Source organism: Pongo abelii, chromosome 8, assembly GCF_028885655.2.
Source record: "Pongo abelii isolate AG06213 chromosome 8, NHGRI_mPonAbe1-v2.0_pri, whole genome shotgun sequence".
Lineage (NCBI taxonomy): Eukaryota > Metazoa > Chordata > Mammalia > Primates > Hominidae > Pongo > Pongo abelii.
In genome coordinates, this window is record NC_071993.2 from 59,399,396 (window position 1) to 59,422,680 (window position 23,285).

A 23,285-nucleotide genomic window follows, 5' to 3' on the forward strand; every position below is an offset into this window, starting at 1 on the left:
TTCTATGTTAGGTGATAAAACAAGTCTCAATAAATTTAAAGGACTAAAACCATACAAAATATATTCTCCAAACACAATGGAAAAGTTAGAAATTAACACACAATGCCATTTCAGAAATTCAGAAATACACAGAAATCTCATGAAACACCCTTAACTACCCAGTGGGTCAAAGAAGAAATCTAACGGAAAATTGGAAAATATCTTAAGATAAATGAAAATGAAAACACAAAATATCAAAACTTATGAGATTCAGCAAAAGTGGTACTCAGAGTAAATTGTATAACTGTAAATGCATATATTAAAAAAGAAATTTGAATCAATAAACTAAATTTTTACTTAAGGAATCAGAAAAGCAAACTAAATGTAAAGCAAGCAGAAGGAAGGAGAAATACAGATTGAAGCTCAAATAAATAAAACAGAATAAAAAAGCATTATAGAAAGCCAGTGAAATAAAAGTTGGTTTCTTAAAAAGGTTAGCAATATTGACAAATGTTTAGCTAGAATAACAAGAAAAAGAAGGAAAGAAATGTCAAATTGCTAAGAATCAGAAATGAAAAGAGGAGAAATTATTAGCAACCTTCTAGAAATAAAAAGGATTTTAAGGAAATACTATGAAAAATTATGTACCAATGAATTAGAACCTAGATAAAATAGATTTTTAAAAGTCTCATGAAGAAAAGCACAAGAATGCCACATGGCTTCATTTATGACTTCTTTCAAACACTTAAAAGATAATTAAAACTAATCCTTTACAAACATTTATGTTCATTTATGTTCCCAAAACATAAATGAAGAAAAAGAACTCTCCATCTTACTACTTTGATGCCAAAACTAGGCAAACACATTATGAGTAAAGAAAATTTCAAATGAATATCTCTCATGAATATAGATGCAAAAATCCTCAACAAACACTACCAAATTGAATATAGCAGTATACTAAAATAATTCTACACCATGACCCACTAGGATTTATCCAGGAATGCAATGCTGGTTAACATACAAAAATCAAACAAGCTAATAAATAATATTAATAGAATAAGGAAAAAAATTCACGAATTCTCTCTATAGACATAGAAGAGGCATTTGACAAAACTTTCTTCCCTTTATGATAAAAAAAATTCAACAAACTAGGAATAGAATGGAAATTCAATCTGAAAAAGGGCACACAATGGTTTCCCCTTATCCATGAAAGGTAAGTTCCAAGACCACCAGTGGAGACGTGAAACTGTGGGTAGTACTGAACCCTACATATACACTGTTTTTTCCTACATGTACATACCTATGATAAAGTTTAATTCATAAATTAGGCACAGTAAGAGATTAACAGCCATAACTAAGAATAAAATAGAACAATTATAACAATTTACTGTAATAAAAAACTATGTGAGTAGGGTCTCTCTTTCTCAAAATGTTTTACAGTGTATAATATCTTAAGACCACGGTTGACCATAGGCAACTGAAATTGTGCAAAGTGAAACCATGCGAAGTGAAATCACAAATAAGGGAGGACTACTCTATATGAAAAACCCATAGTTAACATCATACATAAATGTAAACAACTGAAAGCTTTGCTCCTAATATCAAAAACAAGAAAAATATTTTTGCTGTTATCATTTCTATTCAACATTGTATTGGCAGTTTCAGGCGGAGCAACTGGGTAAAAGAAAGAAATGAAGGCATCCAGTTTGGAAAAGAAGTAAAATTTCTATTCTCATATGGCATGATCTTACATACAGAAACTCCTAAGCAATTCACAAAAAAACTACTAGAATTAATTAACACATTCAGCAAGGTTGCAAGATAAAAGATTGACATACAAAAATCAACTGCGTTTCTATACACTAACAATGAACAATTCAAAAATAAAATTAAGAAAACAATTTCATTTACAATAGTATACAAATAAAGTGTGTACAAGTAAGTTTATCAAAAGAAGTGAAAAACTTGAAACCAAAAAATGTAATTATAAAAATTAAAGACCTGCATAAATGAAAAACATCCTGTGTTCATGGATTGGAAGACTTCATATTTTTAATACGGCAATACTCCCCAAATTATTCTACCAATTCAATTTATTCCTATCAAAATTCTAGTTGCCTGTTTCTCTTGATGTGAAGAAGGTTTTTAATTTAATTAAGTCTCATTTGTCTATTTTTGTTTTTGTTGCATTTGCTTTTGAGGTCTTTGTTATAAATTCTTTGCCTAGGCCATTGTCCAGAAGAATTTTTCCTAGGTTTTCTTCTAGTATTTTTAAAATTTTCAGTCTTTTGTTTAAGTCTTTAATCTATCTTGACTTAATTTTTTTATATGATGAGAGATAGGGATCCAGTTTTATTCTGCATATGGCAATCCAATTTTCTCAGGACCATTTATTGAATATATATAATGGAATACTACTCAGCCATAAAAAAAGTGAAATCATGTCTTTTACAGCAATAGATAGAACTGGAGGTCACGATCTTAAGTGAAATAACACAGAAACAGAAAGTCACATACCACACGTCCTTTCTTATAAGTGGAAGCTAAATAAAGTGTGTACATGGACATAGATTGTGGAATAAAAGTCACTGGAGACTCAGAAGGGTGTGAGAGTGGAAGGTGGGTGAAAGACAATAAATTAAATGAGTACAATATACACTATTCAGGTGATGGTTACACTAAAAGCCCAAATTTCACCATGATGTAACATATCCATGTAATAAAACTGCACTTGTACCCCCATATTTATACAAATAAAAAATAAATAAACCAAAACAAATTTCTAGTTGCCCTTTTTCCAGAAATTGACATACTTATTCTAAAATTTATATGAAAATATATGAAACCCAGAAGAGCAAAACAATCTTGAAAATGAAGGACAAAGTTGGAATCCTTGTATTTCCCAATATCAAAAGTCACTACAAAGCTACAGTAGTAAAGACCATGTGGTGCTAGCATAAGAACAAACATATACATCAATGGAAAAGAATTGAGAGTCCACAAAATAACCCATACATTTATGGTCAATTGATTTTCATCAAGTGTTCCATAACAATTCAATAGTGAAAGAATGGTCTTTGCAAAAGATGGAGCTGGGATAACTGGAAATCCACTTTCAAAAAATAAAGTTGGATCTCCCTTTTTGCCATGTACAATAATTAATTCAAATGGATCAAATACCTAAATTTAAAAGTTAAAACTATAAAACTCTTAGAAGAAAACATAGGAGTACATCTTCATGACCTTGATCTAGACAACAATTTCTTAGATATGACACCAGAAGCATAAGCAACCAAAGAAAAAAATAGATAATAGAAAAAATTTATTGGATATCATCAAAATTATTAACTTTTGTGCATTAAAGGACACATTGTTAAGAAAATTAAAAGCTCACAGAATGGAAGCGATTCGTTGCAAACATATCTGATAAGGGTCTAGGTCTAGTATCCAGAATACATGAAGAACACAACTTGACAATTAAAAAAACCCAATTTTAAAATGGGCAAAAAATTTGAACAAGACATTTTCCCACAGAAGATATACAAGTGGCCAGTAAGCACATGAAAAGACAATTGGTATCATTAATCATTAGGGAAGGCAGGGCGCAGTGGCTCACACCTGTAATCCCAGCACTTTGGGAGGCCGAGGCGTGCAGATCACGAGGTCAAGAGATGGAGACCATGCTGCCCAACATGGTGAAACCCCGTCTCTACTAAAAATACAAAAAATTAGCTGGGTGGGGTGGCATGCGCATGTAGTCCCAGCTACTCGGGAGGCTGAGGCAGGAAAATCGCTTGAACCCAGGAGGCAGAGGTTGCAGTGAGATTGCGCCAATGCACTCCAGCCTGGTGACAGAGTGAGACTCTGTCTCAAAAAGAAAAAAAAAAAGTCATTAAGGAAATGAGGAAATGGCAATTAAAACCATAGTGAGATAGATACCACTTCAAACCCACTAGAATAGCTATAATCAAAAGGACAGATATTAAGAAGTGTTGGCAATGATGTGGGTGAATTAGAATCCTCATCCATTGCTGGTAGGAACGTAAACTGATGCAACCACTTTAGAAAATACTTTGGTAGTTTCTAAAAAAGTTGAACATGGAGTTACCTTATAACCCAGCAATTCCATTCTTAGATATATACCCAAGAGAAATAAAAACATACTTTCACAAAAACTTGTACATGAATGTTCACAACAGTATCATTCACAATAGTCAAAAGGTAGAAATGACTCAAATATCCACTAACTGATGTATGGCTAAACAAATGTTGTATCTCCCTGTAATTGTATATTACTCATCTAGAAAGCACTGATACATACTACCAGGACAAACCTTAAAAACATGCTGAATCAAAGAAGCCAGACACAAAAGGTCATACATTGTACAACAGTGTTTATGCGAAATGTTCAGAATAGGCAAATACATGGTGAATTAAAGTATATTAATGGACTCCAGGGGCTGGAGGGAGTAGTGAATAGGGAGTAACTACTAATCAGTACGAGGTTTATTTTTGGAATGATGAAAATATTCTAGAATTAGACAGTGGTGATGGTTGCACAACCTTATAAATGAACTAAAAACTACTGAATTGTCCATTTTTAAAAAATGAATTTTGTGGTAAATAAACTTTATCTCAGTTCTTTAAAAAGAATACATAACCTCAATATAATCAGAAGGAAAATTACATTAATGCAAAATGAGAAATGTTTTATTTTTTAGAAGAAAGGGAAGGTATCCTTCAAAAATGTCAGTGTCATAAAATTATAGGAAATATTCTAGATTAATGGATGATAAAGACGCATAACAACTAAATGCAATACCTGAGCCTAGACCAGAGCTTGTACTCAGGAGGAAAATGCTTTAAAGGACATTATTAAATCAACATCTAAGTTAAAATATAAAATGATATATTAGATTTAAAATTAAATAATTATATCAATGTAATTTTTATAAGTTCATAACTATGTTGTAGTTTTATAAGAGAATATGCTTCTTCTTGGAAAATAGACACTGAAGTATTCAAGAGGAAACAAAGACAGAAATAGACTTCTTTATCTATCTATACAGTGAGAGCATGCAAATGATAAAGTACATGGTGTAAAAAGTTAACAATAGGTGAATCTGGGTAAAGGGTATACAGGTGTTCTATTACTATAGTATATAGTATGCAGGTGTCCTATTACACAGGTGTAGTGCTTTTATCCTAGCAATCTTTTTTTTAAGGAAGAATAAAAAGAGATCCAAGTCTGTACTTCCATGAAAAGGAAGTTACCATCTTATTCTCTAGTTAGACAGTATTTCTAGGCTGCAGAAACATAGCAGTTTGACCGGATCAAGCCTGGAAAATTCTTGGAAGAACTTAACATGTATCCCCTAAAGTGTGGGTTGCAACGAGATAGTTTGTGGACTGTGACTTGGACAGGTCTGAATCAGCCACAAGAGTTGAACAAGGAGAGAGGAAAACAGGGGGTCAGCTATGTCTCCACCAATGACAGGAAAGAATGCAAAATTCCCAAGAAGCATGTGAATGCTCTGGGAAGTGCAAATAAAATAAAATCTCAAGTCACTTTTAAAGGATCCTGAACAAGATGGTGTCCTGCCAAAATGCAAGATCCCAGAATTTTTTCACCTCATAGGGACGGAAAAGAGTCACAAACGAATGAGTTACATTAGATGTCCTCATACGACAGTCTCCAAAGAACCCACAAAATTATGTTTTGGAAAAAATGTTCTGCACTCAGGCTGTAGAATGTCACCTAAGTAAAACCAAGCCGACTTGTTTTTGTTTGAATTAATGACCACTAACCTCAAGGGGCCCCTAGGACTGCTGCAATTCTGCAACCACAATTCCCTAGTTCTTTCCCTTCCCTCCTCTCCTCCTTCACATCTTCTCCCTGCTCCTTAAACCTCCAGCTTCTGGTTTACCTTCAGAAGATAGTCGGTAATGGGCAATGCCAAGCTCTGTGCAGATCTCCTCCTGTTCCTAGATTACTGCAACAATCCCTCAACTGGCCTCTCCACTTCTGACCTTGACATCTCCATGACTTCACTCCATCTTATCCTCACTACTTCTCTGCCTCAATGTTCACATCTTGTGTCCTTTGAATATGAGGTCTCCTCTGCTTGGGTTTTCTTCCCCATATTTCTCCATGACCCACTCACTTATTTCCCTTAGATCTTTTCCCAAATGTCACTTAACGAGAATGTCCTTCATTGACCACTCTATATAAAATGGCAAACCCCCTTCCGAGAAATCCCTGTTCCCCTTTTCTGCTTTACTTTCCCCCACACCTCCTATTGTCTTAAGATTCAATATATTTTTATTAACACATTTTGCCTCACCCTGCTTGAAAAAATTTCCATGAAGCAGGACGTTATCATCAGGGTTTATATCCAGAACTCTGAGCAGTACCAGACGTAAATTTAAAACACAGTGAATATTTGTTGAATGAGGGAATGGCTCCCTCCTCCAAGCCCGAATCCAGCAGGATGCAGAGGGACTATGTGGAAGAGGTAGGACAATGTTTATGCAGAGTGAAGGAGCAGAACCAGCCCAATCCCAACTATGATCCATGAGCAGAGCCAGGCCTGAGAAGGTGAGGAGGAGAGGCTTTCCTCTGCATCTGGGAAGGAAGCTTTAATTTAAATATATCTCAACTTGCTAATACCTGAAGACATGACTATTCTAGTATCTAAAACAGGTCAGAAATGCTGTGAGACCATCCCTAGATTCAATCCTGTGATGGGGAAGGAAGAGCAAACAGAATGGAATTGAATGCAGTGAGAGAGAATAATAAAGCCATTTCCTGGTCTCCCTGCCTAATTAAGTCTGTTTAATAAACCCTTAAATGAGATGCCCTTCATCACTGGTGGCACAGATGGCTGTGCAGAGGCAAGTGGTATAGCCAAATTGGGGTATGAGCAGGTCCTCGCTAGAGTGAGAAGATCCATTTTCTTCACAAGGTTGACAGCGTGTTGCTCAGTGTGAAATAAAGGTGTATGTGTGAACTGAGCCCATGGGGACAGGTGCCTGACCTCATCCTGCCATCCAAGGCAAAGCTGAGATTTGCCAACAAAGCCCTGGGTCTGCCTTGAGCCTCCAAGAGCTGCAGGCAGTTTCCTGGGTTGTGATTAAAGCATAATGGCCTTTAAGGTGCCCCAGAGAGGAATGGCTTTATTCGGCTAATGACCCAAAAGAAGCATTCCCCAAACATCTGGGAAGAAAGAATAGCACAAGGAAAGGATATGCAGTGTGCACAGAAACACCCAAGTGGTGTAGCCTAACACTAAAAGGAGAGCAGTGTTAGGAGCTGCAGTGAGACAGGCAAGAAGAGTTTAAGCTGAACCACACCTTTTGGGATCTGATTTGTTTTAAACAAACATGTACTGTATGTATTCCCCCATAGCTCCAATGGGCACACCCTTTATATCTTCACCCAAGTCCCTGAAGAGCCTGTGCGGCAAGATAGCTGCTGTCAGAGACTGCACAAAGCCCCTGGAAAGCCTTCTCCAAATTGATCTTAAATAGTTATTATAGACTATGTGGAGTGGACAATCTACATGATTCCCTTGCAACTTTAAGTTGCAGTATTTTGCTGAATATTGCACTTTTGAAATCTCCTCAGTGACAGGACCAAATTTTACAACTGCACACATGCATCAGGTACCTCTATAACCTCCATACTCACAACATAGTTCAAAGGAAGCAATCCACGATTACATAATATAGGATTCATATACTTAATAGTGCTGACAACTTGCCAGGCAGTATTCTAAGAGCATTATAGGTATTAAACAATTTAATTTTTGTAATAACTCTAAGAACAGAGTAGTTAAGTAACTTGCCCAAGGATAAACAGCTAGTAAGTGGAAGAATGGGTTTGAATTCTCAGGATTGCGGCACCTGAGGGTATATCCTCTAAGGATAATTAGGCCCAAGATACAGAAGCAAAACTCTGATTGTATATCTCTTTCTTTTTCTTTCTGAATTACCTTCCTCTGAAGGTGATGCATTTCCAACTCACTTCCAAGCTCGCACCAACATTGGGCTTTTTTTAATCTTCTGCCACAAACCAGGCCTTGTTTGCTTACCTTTATTCATTCCTCCTTTGCAAGACATCTGCCACTCCCTTCTACTCAAAGTCAATACAATGGCTTCTCTTCTATTTCCTTATTCAAGGCTCTTGGATACTTAATACTATATTTAATGACTTATTGAAGTTCTGAACAAAAAAGCTAGAGTTAGACTAGGTGAAGATGCAGCCTGGATCTTATAACTAGATTCCTGGGATGCTTGGAGGGCCAAACACTGAATAACAATTGCTAATCTTTTTAGGTTTTGAGTATACACAAGACAGTCCATCATGCTGAGATTCTAAGGACATTTGTTTGTCTCAGCATTAACAGTATCACCCATTTGATAAGGCACACACCTGTGATCAGTGTCCAGGCTGTTATGGCCCCATCATCAGATGATGTGCTGGCCTCCACAGAGGCATGACTCTCCACAGTCCTGGCAAAAACCAGGACTGCTGACTCACTAGACTGCAGGAGTTACTTCTGAATAACATCCCACTAAAGCCAAAAAAGGAGAGCTTATATGTTCATTCTCTCTACAGCAAGAGCCCTGTGAAAATTAATGAAGACTGAAATGGTCCACAAGAGTATAAGCAAAGCATATTAAAAACAATGGAAAGCAATGCCCTAAACTCTAACATGTCAAGTGAAGAGGTACTTGGTAGCTTTCAATCCTTCTCCTAGACACTTGTATTCAGCACTTGGTAAGTGAGTGAATCATCCTCCCTTGATAGTTCAATTAGTGACCTTCAGAGGGGATCCCTGAGAGCCAAGCCACCCTATGTTTGCCCTATTGTTAACACAAATAAAATGTACAGTAAGAACCATGAAGGAGTGATGTGTTTATGGCACAGATTGTGGTGATAATTTCACTGGTATATACTTATCTTCAAACTTGATCTTATCATCAAGTTGTGTTTACATATGTACAACTTCTTGTATGTCAGTTATTCCTCAATAAAATGTTTTTTTAATAAGAGATTATTTGAAAAAAGAAAAAAGGTCCGGGACAGGCTCCAATATAAGCATCAAGGTGATTCCAACACGATACATCTGTCTGGCATGCCAGTGCAGCCAGTCTAAAAGGGGATGGGCCACTTTTCCCCTAGTAGAAATATCAATACTGACATGACTGAACCAGAGAAGAAATCTCCCCAACTCTTAAAACAAGGAAAGAAAAGAAGAAGATAGGAGAAGGACAGAGGAAATAAAGGAAGACAAGAGTAAAGTCAAGGAAGAGGCAAGAGGAAGAAAAAAATGAAAAGAAAATAGATTTTTATTTTTGATTAGGTCAAAATATAATTCTAAACCATCAAAATATGAGAATTCCCCTTCCTTATTTCTCTTTACTCATCCCGTTGATCATCTTTCTTCTGCCTTTTTAACAACAAATTTTTGGTATTAATTTCTCTCCTTTGCTTTCTTTTGGGCTAAGTGTATGATGAGCTGAATAATTTCCCATTGAAAGGCCTTTTGACTCTTATTTCCAGTCCAACATGCAAGAGCTTGGAAGTCATCACTCACCTCTTTGCAAGAAGAAAAACAGAAAAATCAACAAATCTTTGGTCAATTGAGGAAACAGGGCAAATTGCTTTCCCCAAATCTGGAGATACAGGTGAATACAGAAAATTGGAGCTTATTAGGGGCAGAAACCACATGTGGAGCCTGTGGGTAGGAGCGCTTAAAGGGTAATTGACTAATTTCTTGAGGCTCAGTATGGAGTAACTTCAGAGATAAAACCTCTTCGGGGCCCACGGGATGGGGACATGTTCTTCAGTGTTATCTCCAGGAGCCCCACCAAGTTATCAGAGCAAGGATCAGAAAAATATTCCCCTATACTTTAGACAGAGAGAGGGGAAAAGTAACCTTTTATTTATTTATTTATTTTGAGATGGAGTCTCTGTCGCCCAGGCTGGAGTGCAGTGGCACAATCTCAGCTTACTGCAAGTGCCACCTCCCAGGTTAACGCCATTCTCCTGCCTCAGCCTCCCAAGTAGCTGGGACTACAGGCACCCACCACCACGCTCCGCTACTTTTTTGTATTTTTTAGTAGAGACAGGGCTTCACTGTGTTAGCCAGGATGGTCTCCATCTCCTGACCTCGTGATCCACCCGTCTCGTCCTTCCAAAGTGCTGGGATTACAGGCATGAGCCATCACACTCGGCCAAAAGTAACCATTTTTAAATACACTCAGATATTTCTGTTCTTGTTAACTAAGACCCAACCTCAAAAAAACCGATTTTACCAGAGCCTAACCATCATGAGTTTTACCTAAGCCAAACCAACAATAGAAGTGGGAAATACCCAGCCATTTTGTATCAACTAAGAGAGGAAGGGAGTGAGCTGAGAAGCACTTGGGAAGGTCACAGCATAGAAGCACAGGCCCACCAAAAGACTGATACTTGATCATAAGTAAACAGGCTCCCTCTCCCCCAATACCTTACCACATTCTATATTTTCCTATATCATAACAGATTACTGTTGAAAAGAACTGCAAGGCTCAGACTCTATTCAAGAAGGAGTCTCTGAGAAATCTGAAGACAACAGTAGAGACAAAAACGAAAGAGAACACTAGAGGAAATTTTAGCCTCTGACACCTTTAACTATAACAAACAATAAATAAACAGTCTAACTGCTAGCCATATAAACATAAAATCTCATGCTAACAGTTTATTTACCTTAGTTTCTTTTATCCAGTGCACCAGGTGCAGCTTTCAAAAAAAAAATTATAGGGAATGCTAAAAGGAAAAAAAATTTAAAAAGAAAAAAGTTCCAGTTCAATATGGCTGACTAGGAGTAGGTAGTGCATGCCTCTCTCACGAGAGGAAACAAAGTGACAAGTAAATACTAACTCTTCAAGTGGATCTTCTAAGAGATCACACTGGGATTCACCAGGGAAGCAACAGGACCCACAGAGAACAAAGAGGAGTGAAGTCGGGCAGCTGCTCACCCAGGACCAGCAGAGCTGAGGGAGGCTCCCTAATGTGGGAAAACCATGAGTGAATGAGAGACCCCCACCCCCCCGCCAGGGATACACACCTTCATCGTGGGCCTCCAGACAGACAAAGAGAGCTGCCTGGAGCCTGTGCAGAGGCAGTACTCAATCCCACATAGCACTAACTGTCACCACCCCAACAAGAAGGGAGGCCAGGCACTTTTGCACATCCCAAAAACGGATGCTGCAGCCACAGTACTGAGGAGCTTCCAGACTGTACCATGAAGCTCCCCACCTGCCCTTCTCCCTACTAAGTGGGCCTTGCCAGCTTGGGACCCCAGAGCACCTGCCTCACCCCTGCCTGAACACTGTGTCTGCAGCTCTGCATTACTCTGAGACTGTAACTCCCAGAGGTCACAAGCCCTTTAGAATCACTGCCACTGCTGCCTCCTTCCTTGCCATCCCTAGGCCAAGGAGAGAACAGGGAGACAGGGCATTTTCTTAGTGCCTCCAGTGCAGATACCGTAGCTGAGGTGCAGAGGAGCAACAAGCAGACTATGCACCCCATGACTTCCCACCTCCATTGCTCCCTACCAAATGGGACTTGCTGGCTTCAGTGGCAGACCCCTAATGAAGCCTTCTCACCCCTATCTGAACACTATGGCTGGTACTCAGCATTCTTTTGAGAGCCCAACTCTCAGAAGCCAGTGACAATTCTTCCACAGTTGCTGCTACCACTGCCTTTGCCTCACCACCCCAGGCCAGGGAGGGAGTGGGGAAGCCTGACACCTTTGTGTGCCCCTAACAGTGAAATCCAGCACTACATCTGCAGGAGGGAAGTGCGAGTGGACAACACACCCTACAGCTGCCAGTCTTCACTGTCCAGCTGAGGGGACCAGCCCTCCCCATTGAAAGGCCCAGAGCACAGCTGTCCTGCTCCTGCCTAAACATTTCAGGTGCAGCCCACAGCCCTTCTCAAAGCCCAGCCCCAATAGCCCTGTGATCTGCCTTCAGGCACATCTCTCACCACCTGAGCATTTTGCCTACCTTTGCCTGTGAGTTCTGCTAGAGATCCAGAAACTAGCCCACCTCTCCCCATCTCAGCCAGCACCTGAACTCTGGGATAACCTGACCCTGGTCCAGCCCCTTCCTGACCCATACACACCATCCAATAGGCCATCTATGGCCCTGGGAAGTGGGGAACTACCTAGCCCATTCCAACACTGCTGGCACTTGACCGCTTCCCCCAGGGCCTGAGGTTGGACTAATCCAACCAATCAACACCACCATAAGTAACACCCACCTGCATTGGCCAAAAGGCAGAAGCCCTCCCTATAAAAAGCAGCAGCATTTCTGCAGCAGGTAAGCCATAAAACTATCTATATCATGCTGAGTGAAGAGGTTCTACCCCAAAACCACTCCCATGGAGAGATTCAAGGACAGGCATTTATTTTCCAAGGTTCTCAGCTATATTGATTTCTAGAGATAGGATACAGTGTGCATCTGAACTGAAAGTCATGAACCCTGAGACAGGGATGTGAAAGAGAAACAGATTGCATTCCTGCCTATCTAGGAGACTGAGCCAGTGAGGCCCCCTCACACCCCTCCCCACAGAGACCTCAGCACATTTCACCATGGACTTCCCCCAGCCACCCTCTTTAGGGCTGGTGACTGCTCTTGTCATTGGGGAATTTGTGGCCAAGCCAGAGGGTCCTCTGCCTCTGCTGAACAGGAAGCTCAGGACACCAGGCACTCCATTGTCCAGCCTATCACCTGAAACAACAGAAAGCACCTCACAGTAAGCAAAGATTCCATACTTACCCATCTACTTGTGGTGCACTTGGCTCTTACCTGCAAGTGCCATCTACTGGCCTACGGATTGAACCACATAGCCCAATATAAACCTCTCCCCATAAGTGCACAGGGTTATAGAAGCAAAGTCAAAAGAACCTACCAAACATACTCTACAGTCACACTCCCTAGGGAGGAGAGGAAAGGGAAAAAAAAAAAAAATATATATATATATATATACATATATATCTGCACAAAAGTAATTTCAAATATTAGAAGTGGCAGCGACTCCAGAGAAGAGGGAACCAGTGTAAGAATCCTGGCACCACGAAAAATCTGAATGTTGTAACATCACTAAATGTGGTGGACTGCAGTTTTCCCAGCAGAAACCCACCAAAAGTGATGTCACTACACTAGCTCTCTAAAAATGGACCATAAATAAAATGGAAACTCAGAAATGACACATAAAAAATTCAAAGTACGGATTGCAAGGAAGCTCAAAGATGCCAAGATGAGATTGACAGTCAACACAAAGAAACTATGAAAGCAATCCAGGAAATGCAGGAAGAGATAAATATTTTTTTAAAATCAATCATAACATCTGGAGATTAAAATTCACTTAAGAAATTTCAAAATATAATTGAAAGCATTAACAATAAAGTAGACCAGGCAGAGGAAATAATTTCAGAGCTTGAAAATCAGTCTTTTGAATTAACACAATCAGACAGAAATAAGGGGAAAAGAATTTTAAAGACTATACAAAGCTTTTAGGAAATATGGGATTATGTAAAGTGACCAAACCTATGACTTATTGGCATTCCTGAGAGAGAAGAAAACATAAGCAACTTGGAAAACATATCTAAGAGAATAATTCAAGAAAATGTTCTTAATATTGCTAGAGAGATAGACATCCAGATAAAGGAACCCATAGAACACATATGACACACCATAGAAAATGACAATTACCAAGGCATACAGTCATCAGTCTATCCAAGGTCAACGCTAAGGAAAAAGATCTTAAAGGCAACTGGAGAAAAGGGTCAAATCACCTGCAAAGTAATACTGATCAGACTAACAGTAGAGTTTTCAACAGAAACCCTACATCCAGACAATATTGGTGGCCTATTTTTAGCCTCCTTAAAGAAAAAAAAGTGCCACCCAGTAATTTTGCGTCCTACCAAACTAAGCTTCATAAATAAAGTAGAAATAAGGTCTTTCCCAGACAAGTAATTGCTAGAGAATTTGTTACCACCAGACCAGTCCTACAAGAAATGCTCAAAGGAGTTCTAAACATGGTAATGAAAGAATAATACCATCAAAAAAGGACACATAAATACAAAGCTCACAGATCCCATAAAGCAAATTCACAATCAAAACTCCAAAACAACTAGCCAACAACACTACATTAGGAAGAAAACCTCACATATCAATATTAACTTTGAATGTAAATGGTCTAAGTGCCCCACTGGAAAGACACAAAATGGCATATTGGATTTCTTAAAAAACTCAGCCACCTGTTCTCTGCAAGAGGCCCACCTACTGGCTGAAGACACATTCAGACTAAAAGTAAAAGGGTGGAAAAAGATATATGATGCAATTGGAAATACACAAGAGCAGGAGTAGCCATTCTTATATCAGATAGACTGTACACCGACAACAGTACAAAAAGACAAAGGAAAGCATTATATAAAAATAAAGGTTCAATAAAAGAAAAAATATTTAACTATCATAAATATATATGCATCCAACATTGTAGCACCCAGATGCATAGAACAAATACAACTAAGCCTAAGAATACAGACTGACAGCAATACAATAATAGTGGAGGACTTCAACACCCCACTGCCGTCACTAGACTAATCATCAAAGCAGAAAATCAACAAAGAAACTCTGGACATAAACTGGACTACAGACCAAATGGACCTAATAGACATCTGTAAAACAATCTACCCAACAACCGCAGAATATATATTCTTCTCATCTGTGCATGAAGCATTCTCCAAAATTGAGCATAGGCTTGACCATAAGACAAGCCTCAATAAATTTTTTGAAAAGTTAAAATTTCATCAAGTATCTTCTCAGACCACAATGGAATAAAATTAGAAATCAATACCAAGAGGAATCCTCAAAACTACACAAGTACATGGGAATGAAACAACTTGCTCCGGAATGACTTTTGGGTAAACAATGAAATTAAGGCAGAAGTCAAAAAATTCTTTGAAACGAGTGAAAATAGAGATGCAACATGCCAAAACCTCTGGGATTCAGCAAAAAAAATGCTAAGAAGAAAGTGTATGGCATTAAATGGCTACACCAAAAAGATAGAAAAATCTCAAATTAACAATCACACCTAAAGAACTAGAAAAACAAGAACAAAACCCAAAGGTAGCAGAAGAAAATAAACAACAAAGATCAGAGCAAAGCTAAATGAAATTGAAACAAAAAAATGATATAAAGAATTAACAAAATGAAATATTGGTTCTTCCAAAGAATAGGCAAAATTGACAGACTACTAGCTAGACTAATCCCTCTCAAAAAAAAAAAAAAAAAAAAGCTCCATGTTGATTAAGAAGGGGACGGGCTTACCCTCCACTGTGACAGTTACCTGAAGCTTGGCATCCGTAATGGTTTAGGGAGCTTCCGAGGCGATCGGGCAGTGTCAGTCTTCAGCCGCTAAGCCGAGAAGATCTGGGAAGGAGTCAGTCAGAGAGCCTTGGGCCAGAGTTCCAGGGCCTCTAGGAGTGTCTGCCAGATCTGCACAGGAAGCACAAAGCTCTGGTTACCACTGGAAGCCGTCTTGCCCCTATAAAAAAGCCTTAGGATGCCACTGATGCAAACACATTCAAAAGCTAGCAGAAGGCAAGAAATAACTAAAATCAGAGCAGAACTCAAGGAAATAGAGACACAAAAAACCCTTCGAAAAATTATTGAATCCAGGAGCTGGTTTTTTGAAAGGATCAACAAAATTGATAGACCGCTAGCAAGACTAATAAAGAAGAAAAGAGAGAAGAATCAAATAGACACAATAAAAAATGATAAAGGGGATATCACTACAGATCCCACAGAAATGCAAACTACCATCAGAGAATAGTATAAACACCTCTATGCAAATAAACTAGAAAATCTCGAAGAAATGGATAAATTCCTCGACACATACACCCTCCCAAGATTAAACCAGGAAGAAGTTGAATCTCTGAATAGACCAATAACAGGATCTGAAATTGTGGCAATAATCAATAGCTTACCAACCAAAAGGAGTCGAGGACCAGATGGATTCACAGCCGAATTCTACCAGAGGTACAAGGAGGAACTGGTACCATTCCTTCTGAAACTATTCCAATCAATAGAAAAAGAGGGAATCCTCCCTAACTCATTTTATGAGGCCAGCATCATCCTGATACCAAAGCTGGGCAGAGACACAACCAAAAAAGAGAATTTTTGACCAATATCCTTGATGAACATTGATGCAAAAATCCTCAATAAAATACTGGCAAACCAAATCCAGCAGCACATCCAAAAGTTTATCCACCATGATCAAGTGGGCTTCATCCCTGGGATGCAAGGCTGGTTCAATATACGCAAATCAATAAATGTAATCCAGCATATAAACAGAACCAAAGACAAAAACCACATGATTATCTCAATACATGCAGAAAAGGCCTTTGACAAAATTCAACAACTCTTCATGCTAAAAACTCTCAATAAATTAGGTATTGATGGGATATATCTCAAAATAATAAGAGCTATCTATGACAAACCCACAGCCAATATCATACTGAATGGACAAAAACTGGAAGCATTCCCTTTGAAAACTGGTACAAGACAGGGATGCCCTCTCTCACCACTCCTATTCAACATAGTGTTGGAAATTCTGGCCAGGGCAATTAGGCAGAAGGAGGAAATAAAGGGTATTCAATTAGGAAAAGAGGAAGTCGCATTGTCCCTGTTTGCAGATGACATGATTGTATATCTAGAAAACCCCATCGTCTCAGCCCAAAATCTCCTGAAGCTGATAAGCAACTTCAGCAAAGTCTCAGGATACAAAATCAATGTACAAAAATCGCAAGCATTCTTATACACCAATAAGAGACAAACAGAGAGCCAAATCATGAGTGAACTCCCATTCACAATTGCTTCAAAGAGAATAAAATGCCTAGGAATCCAACTTACAAGGGATGTGAAGGACCTCTTCAAGGAGAACTGCAAACCACTGCTCAATGAAATAAAAGAGGATACAAACAAATGGAAGAACATTCCATGCTCATGGGTAGGAAGAATCAATATCATGAAAATGGCTATACAGCCCAAGGTAATTTATAGATTCAATGCCATCCCCATCAAGCTACCAATGACTTTCTTCACAGAATTGGAAAAAACTACTTTAAAGTTCATATGGAACCAAAAAAGAGCCCGCATCGCCAAGTCAATCCTAAGCCAAAAGAACAAAGATGGAGGCATCACGCTACCTGACTTCAAACTATACTACAAGGCTACAGTAACCAAAACAGCATGGTACTGGTACCAAAACAGAGATATAGATCAATGGAACAGAACAGAGCCCTCAGAAATAACACTGCATATCTATAACTATCTGATCTTTGATAAACCTGAGAAAAATAAGCAATGGGGAAAGGATTCCCTATTTAATAAATGGTGCTGGGAAAACTGGCTAGCCATATGCAGAAAGCTGAAACTGGATCCCTTCCTTACACCTTATACAAAAATTAATTCAAGATGGATTAAAGACTTATACGTTAGACCTAAAACCATAAAAACCCTAGACGAAAACCTAGGCATTACCATTCAGGACATAGGCATGGGCAAGGACTTCATGTCTAAAACACCAAAAGCAATGGCGACAAAAGCCAAAATAGACAAATGGGATCTAATTAAACTAAAGAGCTTCTGCACAGCAAAAGAAACTACCATCAGAGTGAACAGGCAACCTACAAAATGGGAGAAAATTTTCACAACCTACTCATCTGACAAAGGGCCAATATCCAGAATCTACAATGAACTCAAACAAATTTACAAGAAAAAAACAAACAACCCCATCAAAAAGTGGGCAAAGGACATGAACAGACACTTCTGAAAAGAAGACATTTATGCAGCCAAAAAACACATGAAAAAGTGCTCACCATCACTGGCCATCCGAGAAATGCAAATCAAAACCACAATGGGATACCATCTCACACAAGTTAGAATGGCAATCATTAAAAGGTCAGGAAACAACAGGTGCTGGAGAGGATGTGGAGAAATAGGAACACTTTTACACTGTTGGTTGGACTGTAAACTAGTTCAACCCTTGTGGAAGTCAGTGTGGCGATTCCTCAGGGATCTAGAACTAGAAATACCATTTGACCCAGCCATCCCATTACTAGGTATATACCCAAAGGACTATAAATCATGCTGCTATAAAGACACATGCACACGTATGTTTATTGCGGCACTATTCACAATAGCAAAGACTTGGAACCAACCCAAATGTCCAACAATGATAGACTGGCTTAAGAAAATGTGGCACATATACACCATGGAATACTATGCAGCCATAAAAAATGTTGAGTTCATGTCCTTTGTAGGGACATGGATGAAATTGGAAATCATCATTCTTGGAATACTATGCAGCCATAAAAAATGTTGAGTTCATGTCCTTTGTAGGGACATGGATGAAACTGGAAATCATCATTCTCAGTAAACTATCGCAAGAACGAAAAACCAAAGACTTCATGTTCTCACTCATAGGTGGAAATTGAACAATGAGAACACATGGACACAGGAAGGGGAACATCACACTCTGGGGACTGTTGTGGGGTGGGGGGAGGGGGGAGGGATAGCATTAGGAGATACACCGAATGCTAAATGATGAGTTAATGGGGGCAACACACCAGCATGTCACATGTATACATATGTAACTAACCTGCACATTGTGCACATGTACCCTAAAACTTAAAGTATAACAATAATAAAAGAAAAGAAAATTAAAAAAAAACAGGAACAATTTAAATCAGTACAATCAGGAATGATAAAGATGACATCACAACTGACACCAGAAAAACACAGATCATCAGAGACTATTATGAACACCTCTATACCCAAAAACTAGAAAATCTAGAAGAAGTGAAAAAAAAATCCTTGAAACATGTAACTTCCCAAGATGGAACCAGGAAAAAACAAAAGCCCTAAACAGACCAATAATAAATAATGAAATTAAATCATTAATTTTTTTAAATCCACCTTAAAAATCCCAGGACCAGATGGATTCACAGCCAAAATTTTACCAGATATACAAAGAACAGCTGGTACCAGTCTTACTGAAAGTATTCCAACAAATCAAACAGGATGGATTCCTCCCTAACTCTTTCTACCCAGTGTCGTCCTGATACCAAAATCTGGCAAGAACACAACAAAAAAAGAAAACGGCAAGCCAGTGTCCCTAATGAACACAGATGCAAAAATCCTCAGCAAAATACTAGCAAACTGAATCCAACAGCATATCAAAAAGATAGTTCTCCATAATCAAGTGTGCTTAATTCCATGGATCCAAGGATGATTCTGCATGTGCAAATTAATGATCCACTACGCAGACAGAACTAAGAACAAAAATCACATGATCATCTCAATAGATGAAAAAAAAAAATTCAACAAAATCCAACATCCCTTCATTGTAAAAACCCTCAACAAACTAGGCATCACAAGAATATACCTCAAATAATAAGATCCATAAATAACAAATCCACAGCCAACATCAGGCTGAATGAAAAAAAAATTGAAAACATTTCCCCTAAGAACAGGAACAAGAGAAATGTCCACTTCACTACTTCAATACTCATAGTACTGGAAGTCCTAGCCAGAGAAATCAGACAAGAGAAAGAAATAAATCATAGATGACACAAGCAAATGGGAAAACATCTCATGGTCATAGATTGGAAGAATCAATATTGTTAAAATGGTCATAGTGCCCAAAGTGATCTACAGATTCAATGCTATTCCTATAAAATTACCAATGTCTTTTCATACAGAATTAGAAAAAAAAATCCTAAAGTTGTTATGGAACCAATAAAGAGCCCAAATAGCCAAAGCACTTAAAGGCACAAAGAACAAATCTGGAGGCATCACATTGCCTGACTTCAAATTATAACACAAGACTAAAGTAACTAAAACAGCAAGTTACTGGTACAAAAATATACACATAGATCAATGGAACAGAATAAAGACCCCAGTAATAAAGCTGCATACTTACAATCAATTGATCTTCTAATAACGTGGACAAAAATAAACAATGGGGAAAGGACACTGTATTCAATAAATTGGTGTGGGATAACTGACTAGCTATATGCAGAAAAATGAAACTGGACCCGTATCTCTCATCATACACGAGAATTAACTCAGGATGGATTAAAGACCTAAATGTAAGACCTGCAACTATAAAAATTCTAGAACAAAACCTAGGAAAAACTTTTCCAGATATCAATCTAGGCAAAGAATTTATGATGAAGATCCCAAAAACAAATACAACAAAACCAAAAACAGGTAAACAAGACTAATTAAACTAAAAAGCTTCTGCACAGCAAAAGAAATAAACAACAGAATAAACAAACAACCTGTGGAATGGGAGAAAATATTTACAAAGTATCCCTCTGGCAAAGGAGTAACATCCAGAAGCTATAAGAACTCAAACAACTCAACAAGAAAAAACAAATGACCACATGAAAAACCAGGCAAATGATATGAATAGACATTTCTCAAAAGAAGAAATACAAAAGACTAACAAACATGTGAAAAAATACTCAACATCACTAATAATCAGAGAAATAAAACTTAAAACCACACTGAGATATCATACCAGTCAGAATGGCTTTTATTAAAAGGTCAGAAAACATCAGATGTTGATATGGATGCAGTGAAAAAGGTATGTTCATACACTTTTGGTAGGAATGTAAATTAGTTCAATCTCTATAGAAAATCGTATGGTGATATCTCAAAGAACTAAAAATAGGGCTGCCATTTGACCCAGCAATCCCACTACTGGTATCTACTCAAAGGAAAAGAAATTATTATATTAAAGAACACCTGCACTCGTATGTTTATTGCAGCTCTGTTTACAATAGCAAAGTCGTGGAACCAACCTAAGTGTCTCCCCCAACTGTTGATTGGATAAAGAAAATATATATAATATATATGTTATATATAAATGTTATATATATATGTACACTATTTCTGTCTATTCTTTTAGAATGATGGAATATACAAATCAGGAATAATGCAGACAAAATTCAGGGCCTCACATCAATAATTGGATCCTGGTGGCAGGGGACAAGGTAGTGTTGGGGCATAAGGAAACATTATAGAAGGACACTGGCCCAATCCCACTCACTGTACTTGAAGCTATCCCCCAAGCATCTCAGATCACATCCAGTCCAACCCCAAGCTCATTGGTAGAGAATAAATATCTGCAGATTTAGCCACCTTCACACTTTCTGCACCCAAACTTCCTAAACTAAATAGAAGCGATCAGAAGGCATCCTGAATAAACGCCAACATCTCTATGCCCTACCAGAATCAGGGCCTAAGTACTTAGCCTTCCCTGCTGATACCATGAACTGCTCTAACTGCTAGCTAGCGGCAATCCCTTTACTTATGCACCAGATCACTGCCCTTCTCACCTGTTCACTAATGGAGCTCAGCAATTCTCCTCCTCTTCTATGTCATCACTTTCTCCCTCTCTAGTGGATCACTCACAAACCTGATATCATTTCTTAAATATTAAAAAATAAATAACAAATAAAGTAAAATAGTTCTCCTCACACTGTTTCCCCCTCCGACCACTACTCTATTTCTCTGCTCACCCTTTAATATACAGTTAAAAAAATAATTTTATTTGCTTGCTGTTTCAAATTTCTCTCCTTTGATTTTCTTTTGGACCCTCTCCAATCAGTTCTGCCATCCCCACCACTCTTGTCAAACTCGCTGGTGATCTCTAGGTTGCTAAAACCAATGGGCAATTCTCAGCATTTTACTTGACCTTTAAAAAAACATCTACACACATTCCTTTAGTGTTCTCATTCCATGTCATGGGTTTAGATACTATTATTATGCTGCTAACACTCATATTTAGAGCTCCAGCCTCGATCTCTTCTTTGACTTCAAGACTCTTATATTTGATTGCTACAAGACCTCTCTACTTGCATGCCCAACAGGCAGCTCAAATTCAGCAGGTAAAAAGCTGAAGTCCTGACCTTCCCTACCACCCACAACTTTCCAGTCTTCTCTAGGTCAATGAATGGCAGTTCCACCCTTCCAGTTGTTCAGACCCAAAAGTTTAGCCTCATCTTTAATTTCTCTGCCTCTCTCACTTCTCATCCCAATCAGTCAGCAAATGCTCATAGAGCTCCTCAAAAATATACCCAGAATATTATCCCTTTGCCCATCTCCGTTGTTACCACCCTAGTCCAAAGCAACTATCATTTCTCACCTGGAACTTTCCATAGCCCCTTAATTGATCTCCTTACTTGCACTCCTGATGACTTACAATCTAATTGCAATATTTTATCCAGAATAAACCTGTTAAAAGTCAGCCAGCTTAAGCCACTGCCTCTGAGTTAGAGAAGCCATGAATGTTTTACAATGACTTGCAAGGCACAAGGCTCAGCACATGCTGCTCCCACACTTCCCTTTCTGTCCTCATCTCTTACTACTCCCACCTCACTCCACCCAATCACAGTATCCCCTTGCTGGTCTGCAGACACACACAGCATACTGCAGGGTCACAGCTTTTGCAACCTCTATTGTCTCTGCATGGACCATCCATTGTTAAATATCACTTACTCCCTTGCATTGTGAAATCCTTGCTCAAATGCTATTTCCTAGAACAGCTTTTCCTTGCCACCCTATTGAAAACTGACTCCTTGCACACACCATTCAGTATCCATGTTTCCAGCTTCATTTCTCTCCCTAGCTCTTATCTACCCAATCTATGTTTTTCTTCTTTATATATTTTTTACAATCTGTCTCTATCCACTACAATGTAAGCTCCATGAGGGTAGAGATTTCTGTTTTTATCACTACTTTGCCCTCAACTCCTGGAATAATGCATGACACATGGATAAGAAAAAGAAGAAATTCATTTAAAAATGTTAAGTATTGGATGAGTTAATGCCTCAATCCTTTGCTACTTACTTCTGCATTCCTAGCCTTTTATTCTAACATTTTTCCTAAAAATCTCAACATTTTCCTGGAGATTTCTGGCATCTTTTGAAATGCAAAATAATTAGAAGCTGATAATTGCTTAGAATCCATTTATTGATCCCTGCTCTTTGCAGGAAACTGATCACTGGCGTCAGTTACAATTTTAAATGGAAATTATTTTTCTTCCACGAAGATGGTGCTATTGATGTGGCACCCAGGGGGATGCAGAACAACCTGCTTACCTCTGCAGTTCTAGAAGCATTCCTGCATTCCAGTGCCTTCAGGCACTCCCTGAAATTATTTACATTGGTTCT

General features: G+C 38.5%; 1 long non-coding RNA gene across 1 annotated transcript in view; it reads right to left on the reverse strand.

The window, feature by feature from the left end:
- Positions 1-23,285, reverse strand: part of LOC129048240 (uncharacterized) — a 216,511-nt gene that overhangs the window by 65,641 nt on the left and 127,585 nt on the right. The window contains exon 2 of the long non-coding RNA XR_010141443.1: positions 15,389-15,537. This is a non-coding gene — a long non-coding RNA (uncharacterized LOC129048240). The remainder of the gene's footprint in view (positions 1-15,388; positions 15,538-23,285) is intronic.